Source organism: Physeter macrocephalus, chromosome 20 (genome assembly GCF_002837175.3).
Source record: "Physeter macrocephalus isolate SW-GA chromosome 20, ASM283717v5, whole genome shotgun sequence".
NCBI classification, from domain to species: domain Eukaryota; kingdom Metazoa; phylum Chordata; class Mammalia; order Artiodactyla; family Physeteridae; genus Physeter; species Physeter macrocephalus.
In genome coordinates this window covers 49,137,503-49,145,818 of record NC_041233.1, presented here as the reverse complement: position 1 = coordinate 49,145,818, position 8,316 = coordinate 49,137,503, and the positions used below count along the sequence as shown (strand labels likewise).

The window sequence follows — 8,316 nt, the reverse complement described above, 5'->3', positions numbered from 1 at the left end:
CACGAACCCGTGTCCCCTGCATCGGCAGGCGGACTCTCAACCACTGCGCCACCAGGGAAGCCCGATAAACCTATTTTTTAATCTTCCTTGTTTATTAATTCATTCAGAAATGAAAGTAGACAACCCTCAGAATGGGATTGTTTTACAGATAATTCTCATTTTCAGTACATTTTCTTTTTAACTCTGAAACGTTGAAGAATTATCTTGCTGGAGGAGGTCTTGTTCAAGGGAGGTGGGCACCTTTGGCAAAATGGAACATCACAGCTAATCTTTAGGAGACACTATAAATACCCTGAGGGAAGAAAGTTAAGTAACAACTGCTGCAGTTGTGGAAACAGAGATCTTTGCACATAGAGGATTCTTATAATATGGGAAAGAGATAAGTTAGTGGAGAAATAGGGAGTTGCAAGAGCTCTTTCAGTATAAACAGTACATGGTGTGCCAAAGCTCTGGCTCTCCTAATGATCCTTTTAATCCCTTTTTGGGAAATATAATCTATTTTTCCTTGACATTTCAATAATTAGAATTATTGAAAAAACAGGATTCATAATTGTTGAAATTAACTTGACAGTCACCTTTGAAATAATTTTTTACTCAAAAAAGTGTTAACTGAATTTTTATAAGGCAGTTTCCACAACCAATTAGAGTCTGCGTGCTCTATTTTGGTAAGTTTCAGAAGCATCAGTAATGTGTCAAATGAAAGCAAGAACATGTCCCTTTACCCATTTCTCCTTGCAAAGAATATGCCTAGTTTTCAGTGCAGTGTACCACTGGTGTATCTGGCAGAATTGAAATGGCTAAAATTTTTAAGCAGACTTCAAGGTGATTTAGGATGTTCTGGCTTGCTTCCCACCAGTAAGACACAGAGATATGGCTAAGAGTGGGCTCATGCCTAAAAGTATTCAACAAATAGGCTCACATAAATAGGTTTAAAACTATGAAACCTAGGTGTCCCAGACTTCAGGGAGCTCCCTCTCCTTTGAGACCCCGAGTCACATACAGCAGCAGAGGTTCCCCAGGTTTCTGAGACTCCACGAAGAAATCATCCATGTCCTATCCATTCTGATTCTTACTTATCCCTTCAGTCAGCTGTTTCTATGTGAGCATTCTCCATCCTTCTTAGGTGATTTCTTGCTTTGGCAACAGTCTCTCCTTCCTGCTGCTCTTGTATTTCTGCTACACAACAAGGGTAGGTTTGGGCCTTGCCTATGTCATAGATGAGATCAGGCTGTAACACCAGGCAAACATAACTCAAAGTGTGTTTGTAGCACAAGGGCATTACAACAGAAAATATTACAGTGGATCACGCCCGTAGAGCCCAGTGGCCATGCCTCTCTACAGGAGGGAATTTGCCTGATGTCTTTCCCCTTAGCTTCCAGCTTCACCAGCCTACCTCCCCACAGTGGGAAGGCCTTGGACAGGCCAGTCTCTGTTCATCCTGTTAACATGTAAAGTGAAGTCACTTCTAAAGCTGTGTTTAATCTATTCTAAGATGCCATTAGTTGTAAAATGCAGCATTATTCTGTACACCTCTTGACCAGTCCGGAACTTATTTACAAAGGCACTAATTAGAAAGGTGTAGGGGAACCAGAAAGGAAAGTGTAGAAACCTAGGGCTAACATCTGAGGAACTGTCACTACCTTAGTATAAAAGAAAGAAGGGGCTTCCCTGGTGGTGCACCGGTTGAGAGTCCGCCTGCTGATGCAGGGGACACGGGTTCGTGCCCCGGTCCAGGAAGATCCCACATGCCGCGGAGGGGCTGGGCCCGTGAGCCATGGCCGCTAAGCCTGCGCGTCCGGAGCCTGTGCTCCGCCACAGGAGAGACCACACAGTGAGAGGCCCATGTACCACACACACACACACACACCAAAGAGTAGGATACTAGCAAGGATCACAGAATGTGGAATTCACTCAGCAAACATACAGGCCATTGGAAAAGTTTGTGTTTATGGACTCGTCAAAGGAGAGGCCACAACAGTGAGAGGCCCACGTACCGCAAAAAAAAAAAGAAAAAAAAAAGAAAGAGGATGGGGGATGTTAACATAAACCTGGAAGGGGAGTGAATTATAGAGCGACAACCTGAGTCAGGAGCTCACAGGCAGAGAACAGGTAAGTGAATGCTCCGTCCGCCTTCCCTCCCTCCCTCCCACCCTCCCATCTCCTGCCGGGCCTCTCCACTGGTCCAACCCAACCTGAGGCCAGTGGGCACAGAAGCACGTCTATCCCCGTCACAAGGAGAAGTGTGGGAAGTGGACCCGAACAGGCGAATGGAAGACATCTCTGCAAAAGACACCAAGACAGAATAAATTCTGCTAATTAAACTGTGAGACGCTGCTCCCTTATCACGTGAAAGTTTTATTTTACACCTATTGAAAGAGTTCTGTTAGACATAAAGAAAGGGATTTGTTTTTATCATGTAGTACTTTTCTGGATTTAAGATAACTTTACATTTTAATGCTAAACACAGGTATAATCTTTTTGAGAACATTTTGTGGCAGATGTTTTTTTCCCCAAAGGTGATCACAATAATAGCTCTTGTCCCACATGTGTTTCTAGAAGCTTACTACTGCCGCATTAAGAGGGGAAGTCTAGTTTCTCATTCCTTGAATCTAGGCTAGTTTGTGGCTTGCGTGTAACCAGTGGAAAGCATCCGATGTGGCACTGCATGACTTCTGAAGCCAGGTCTGAAAAAGATGATACAAATTCCACCTTGTTTGCTGGAATATTTGCTCTAGAGCCCAGAGCTTCCATGTTAGCAGTCTGGCTGGTCTGTGGCCGCCATACTGCAAGGAAGCCCAAACTATTCTAACTCAGAAGGATCACATGGAGAAGCCCTGAGACTAGCAAAGAGAGAAAGATGCTTTGCCAGCTTCCAGGTGCTCCTGATCCCTGCGCCTCTGCTGTTCTGATTCCAGCCGCTATGGGACTGCAGTCTCATGAGAGATTTCTTAACCAGAAGCATCCGGTCAAGCTCTTCCTGAATTCCTGGCCCACAGAAGCTGTGAGAGATAATAAAATGATTGTTGTTTTAAGCCATTAAGTCTTGAGGTGATTAGTTATGTAGCAACAGTAAACCAAAGCAATTTGTGTGTGTGTGTGTGTGTGTGGTACACGGGCCTCTCACTGTTGTGGCCTCTCTCGTTGCGGAGCACAGGCTCCGGACGCACAGGCTCAGCGGCCATGGCTCACGGGCCCAGCCGCTCCGCGGCATGTGGGATCCTCCCGGACCGGGGCACGAACCCGTGTCCCCTGCATCGGCAGGTGGATTCTCAACCACTGTGCCACCAGGGAAGCCCCCAAAGCAATTTTAAATCCCAGTTATACTCAACAGATGTAGTACCAGTGATGTCTGCAATTAACTGAAGTGATGACAATATGAATAACTATAACCAAGTTTGCACATACACAGGCACTGACAGCTATGTCATGTCAGCCTCCTGGCCAACAGCAATTGTGAGATGCTATATATTTTAAGATGGCTCCTAGTGAGAAAAAAATGTGCAATTTAGTATTGAAGAAATGTGGTACTGTTGGTGTAGAGGGAGGGACAGAACCAAAAGGGTTGGGGAACTGGTTGGCAAGGTGACTTATTTTGGAAAAGCTTAATATTTTATAGTTAAGAGGGTACATGCTCATTTAGCAAGTAAATAAATAGATAAAAATCAAATGAGAAAAAAACCATTAAGACCGTAAAATCACCAAATCTCACCATCCAGAGATAAACTTCCAGATTTCTAAATGTACATGGACACATGTATAGATATGTGGACATATGCTTTATAAATGAATTCATCCTTTACTGCAGCCTGTTTTTTTCCACTCAAAAATGTGCTGATTTCGTGTTTCCACCTCAAAAGATAAAAACCTACAGCCTTAAATTTTAATGGTAGCCAAGTGTCTCATTTACTTGACCAATCACCTAGTGATGGACATTTTGTCATGTTTTGTTTTTTCAGTTTTGCTTCTATCATGATTAAAACAACGGGCATGTTTACACATTTTCCCCCCGTGCTGTAACTATGTCTCTGTGGAGAAGTTCTACATATGAGATCTTGGATTGAATGAGATGTGCCGTTATAATTGCGATGTGGATTGATAAAAATGCCTTCCAGAAAGGTATCCATTCATACCTCTATCAAAAGTTTTGGAAAAATGCCAGTTTTTTTTCCCCTTTGCCAGTGAAGGAGTTCAGAGCATGTCACCCCAAAATACGCAGATTTGGCATATTGCTTATTTTGCATTAAAGGCACTTGAGAAACAGCAGAGGCAAGATGGGCATTCAGACCCTCCTTTTTATTCCTGAAAGCAGGAGATAAAACTCCCATGTGAAAGGTGTGATCTCTGTGCCAGGAAAAAGGAAGATGTTCTTATCACCAGAAACACAGAACTGAGGCAGAAAGAACTCTGTACAAACAGACCTTGTTCAAATAATTCTTACCTTCCTTTAGCCTCTCTACATTGTTTAGTTACTTTTCCACAATTCCTTCTTTTTTTCAACCTAATATAAAAGCATGTAGGTTCTGCCATTTCTTTGGGTCTTCATTCCTTATGAGGGCTCCTGTGTCATGTAAAACTTAATTTAAATGTGTATACTTTTCTCCTGTTAATCTGTCTATGTCAGTTTAATTCTCAGGCCCAGCCAACAATAGTAAGAGGGTGGAGGTAAAAATTTGCCTCCTCTATACCAACATTTGATTCACCTGATGCCAATCTTATGGTTTAAAAAGATTTGTTTTTTGTTGTTTTTTGTGTTTTAGAAAATAATGAAACTGAACATCTTTTCATACTTTTCATCCATTTTAATTTGTTCTTTCATGAATTGATTATTCATAGTCTTTGACCATTTTTCTTTTTACAGTTGATTTGTAAGAGGTTTTCATCCTGTAGTAGTAATTCTTTGTCCATCCTGTGTGTTACTAGTTTTTTCTAAGTTTTTTACACTTCTATAATTGTGTTATTTTGTTTTTGTTTTTGCTGCCAGGAAGTACTTAATTTCTATGTTAGTGCATTTTCTTTTCTGGTTTCTGGCTTTGGTGTCAAGTTAGGAAACACTTGTTCCACTTTATTGTTATTAAAAGTGTGTACTCAGACTTTTGTTTCACTTTTGACATTTATTAAAAATTTTAATCTACCTGGAATTGAATTCATGACATGTAATTTTTCCCTTAAGGTGCCAGTTGCCCCAAATTATTTAGTGAATAGCAAATCTTTCCCCTGTGATTTGAAATGCCACATTTATCATACACTTGTTGGAGGAGGTCACGGTGAGGACGTGACTACTAGTTGACCTGCAAGCTGGACCCCGGGCAATCAGAGACTTCTCGCCCCTTCCCCTACCCTCAGAATGCATGTACCACCTACTCTGCCCACCTAGAAGCCCTTCAAGGACACAGCTTTGAGAGAGTATTGTGTTGTTGAGACCATCTGGACTGTGCATGACTGAACCCAGTTAAGGCCTCTGTATAAACTTTTAAGATTCTGGGGGGCAGGTGCAGAGAGCTACTCATCTTGCAGCCACCCATGGCAAGCAACGTTAAGTTCCCTTCCTTATTAAACCTGCCACCCACCAATAGGGAGTGGCTTGCCTCCGCATGGAGGGGTGGGGGGGACAGTTTCAGATGTCACCCAGGAAGCTCCTGAGTTTGCAAACCAACCAACAACACTAAGCTTTCATAATACTTGGGTCTGTTTCTGTGATTTTCTACCCCCTCACCGCCCGCCACCCCGCTTCACGGTCTGTCTTTTCCTATGCCAATACCATCCATGTTGTTGCTGTTGCTGTTATTACTATTACTGCTAAATACAAGATGTTACTATCTAATAGGGAACGTGCGTGTCCCCTCCCTACCTCTCCTTTGCTACGGCCTTTGCAGATGAACTTGAAAGTAATTTTTGTCATGTTGTAAAATAATCCTGTTGGATTTTTATTGAAATTTCATATAATTTGTAGTCTATTTTAAAGAGAATTGACATCTTTACAACACCAAGTCTTTCTGTCCAGAAGCAAGGTATGTCTTTAAATTCATTTTTATTGAGGTATAATTGATAAAGCATTATATTAGTTTCAGGTGTACAACATAATGATTTGATATTTGTATACATTGTGAAATGATCACCACAGTTGTATGAATTCTTTATATATTTTGGATATTAAACCCTTATCAGATGTGTGATTTGCAAATATTTTCTCTTATGCGGTATGTTGCCTTTTTATTTTGTTGATTGCTGCATTTGTTGTGCGGAAGCTTTTAATTTGATGTAGTCCCAGTGTATTTTTGCTTTTGTTACTCTTGCTTTTAGTATGAGATTTAAAAATCATTGCCAAGGGCTTCCCTGGTGGTGCAGTGGTTGAGAATCCGCCTGCCGATTCAGGGGACACGGGTTCGTGCCCCGGTCCGGGAAGATCCCAAATGCCGCGGAGCAGCTAGGCCCGTGAGCCATGGCCGCTGAGCCTGCGCGTCCGGAGCCTGTGCTCCGCAACGGGAGAGGCCACAACAGTGAGAGGCCCGTGTACCGCAAAAAAAAAAAAAAAAAAAAAAATCATTGCCAAGACCTATGTATTTCAAGAAGCTTACTGACTATGTTTTATTCTAGAAGCTTTATGGTTTCAGGTCTTATGTTCAAATCTTTAATCCATTTTGAGTTAATTTTTGTGCATTGGTAGAGTTTTATAACATGTATTACTGTATATTTCTTTTTAGTTATTTTTCTATTTGATTTTCTTTGTTTTTAGTTGTTGTAAATGTGGTAGTTTTCTCACTAGTTATCACTGGTAAATTAAAAGACTGACTGCATTTTTGTATATTTATTTTAAAACTAGCTACCTTACTGATAGTCTTAATAGTTCCAAAAGTTTTACAGTTTGTTTTCCTGGCATTTATGAGTATAAAATTAAATTAGCTGGAAATTATGATAATTTTGCATCCTCCCTTCAAGGATGTATACCTTTTATTTCATTTCCTTGATTAATTGTATTGTCTCAAACGTTCAAAATAGTACTAAATAATTGTGACGATCTAAGAAATCCTTATTTCTGACTTTAATGGAAACATTTCCATTATTTATCCACTAAATACTGGCCTTAAATTTTCAATATGTATTTATCTTATATATTCAGGCAATATCCATTCCATCCTACTTCACAATTTTTTTTAAAAATCAGGAAAATATTTGGAATTAAACAAATGTTTTTGGCAGCTAAAAGAGTATGTTAGCTTATTTACTTATATCAAATTATCCTTGCAATCTAGAATGAATTACACTTATTCATGATCTACTATCCTTTCAGTGTCTTATCCAATTCTATTTACTAACATTTTGTTTAGGATATTTTTTGGTTGACATTCATAAGTGAGATTGGTCAGTAGCTTTCTTTTAGTTTAGTAAGATTTGGCAGTAGTGTAATGTTGTTTGTACCATGTATTTGGAATATTTCCTTTTTCTTTAAACTGTTCCAGGGCTCAGTAACAAAATTTATTCCATATAGATGTTTAAAATTTGCTCACAAAATTATTCTACCAGGTCTTTTTGATAAGTGGCTTTTAAAAGCTTTTTCATTTACTTCTGGCTTTGGTTTCAAGTTAAGAAAGACTTCTTTCGGGCTTCCCTGGTGGCGCAGTGGTTGAGAGTCCACCTGCCAATGCAGGGGATACAGGTTCGTGCCCCGGTCCGGGAAGATCCCACATGCCGCAGAGCAGCTGGGCCCGTGAGCCATGGCTGCTGAGCCTGCACGTCCGGAACCTGTGCTCCGCAACGGGAGAGGCCCCAACAGTGAGAGGCCCATGTACTGCAAAAAAAAAAAAAAAGAAAGACTTCTTTCAGTCTAATTTTATTAAAAGTGTTTACTCCTACTTTTGTATTGCTTTGTTAAAATTTTCTATTGTTAGTTAATTTTGTGCCTGTTTTTCTTTAAATATATATTATATTATATTTTGGGTTAAATACTAATTAAAAATTTTATGCTAACATTTTGGTAAAGAATGTATTTCAAGCAGCACAAGTTGGACAACAATAACAGAATACTTGGCTGAGTTGGCCACACCTGAGGTAAATTTTACCCAGTGACAGTTATTCCAATTTCACAGTTGTATATTATTGTATAAGAATTGCCCAAGGAAGGGAAAAACAACAAATAACACACAAGGGAATCCCCATAAGGTTAACAGATGATCTTTCAGAAGAAACTCTGCAAGCCAGAAGGGAGTGGCAGGACATATTTAAAGTGATGGAGAAAAACCTACAACCAAGATTACTCTACCCAGCAAGGATCTCGTTCAGATTTGATGGAGAAATTAAAACCTTTACAGACAAGCAAAA

The 8,316-nt window shown here is 40.3% G+C and overlaps 1 protein-coding gene across 1 annotated transcript in view; it reads left to right on the top strand.

Annotated features, from left to right (window-relative positions):
* Positions 1–4,066, top strand: part of HTR7 (5-hydroxytryptamine receptor 7) — a 111,347-nt gene extending 107,281 nt beyond the window's left edge. Inside the window, exon 5 of the transcript XR_003677709.1 lies at positions 3,957–4,066. The gene's annotated coding sequence lies outside the window, so the exon portion shown is untranslated. The remainder of the gene's footprint in view (positions 1–3,956) is intronic.
* The last annotated feature ends 4,250 nt before the right edge of the window (positions 4,067–8,316 follow it).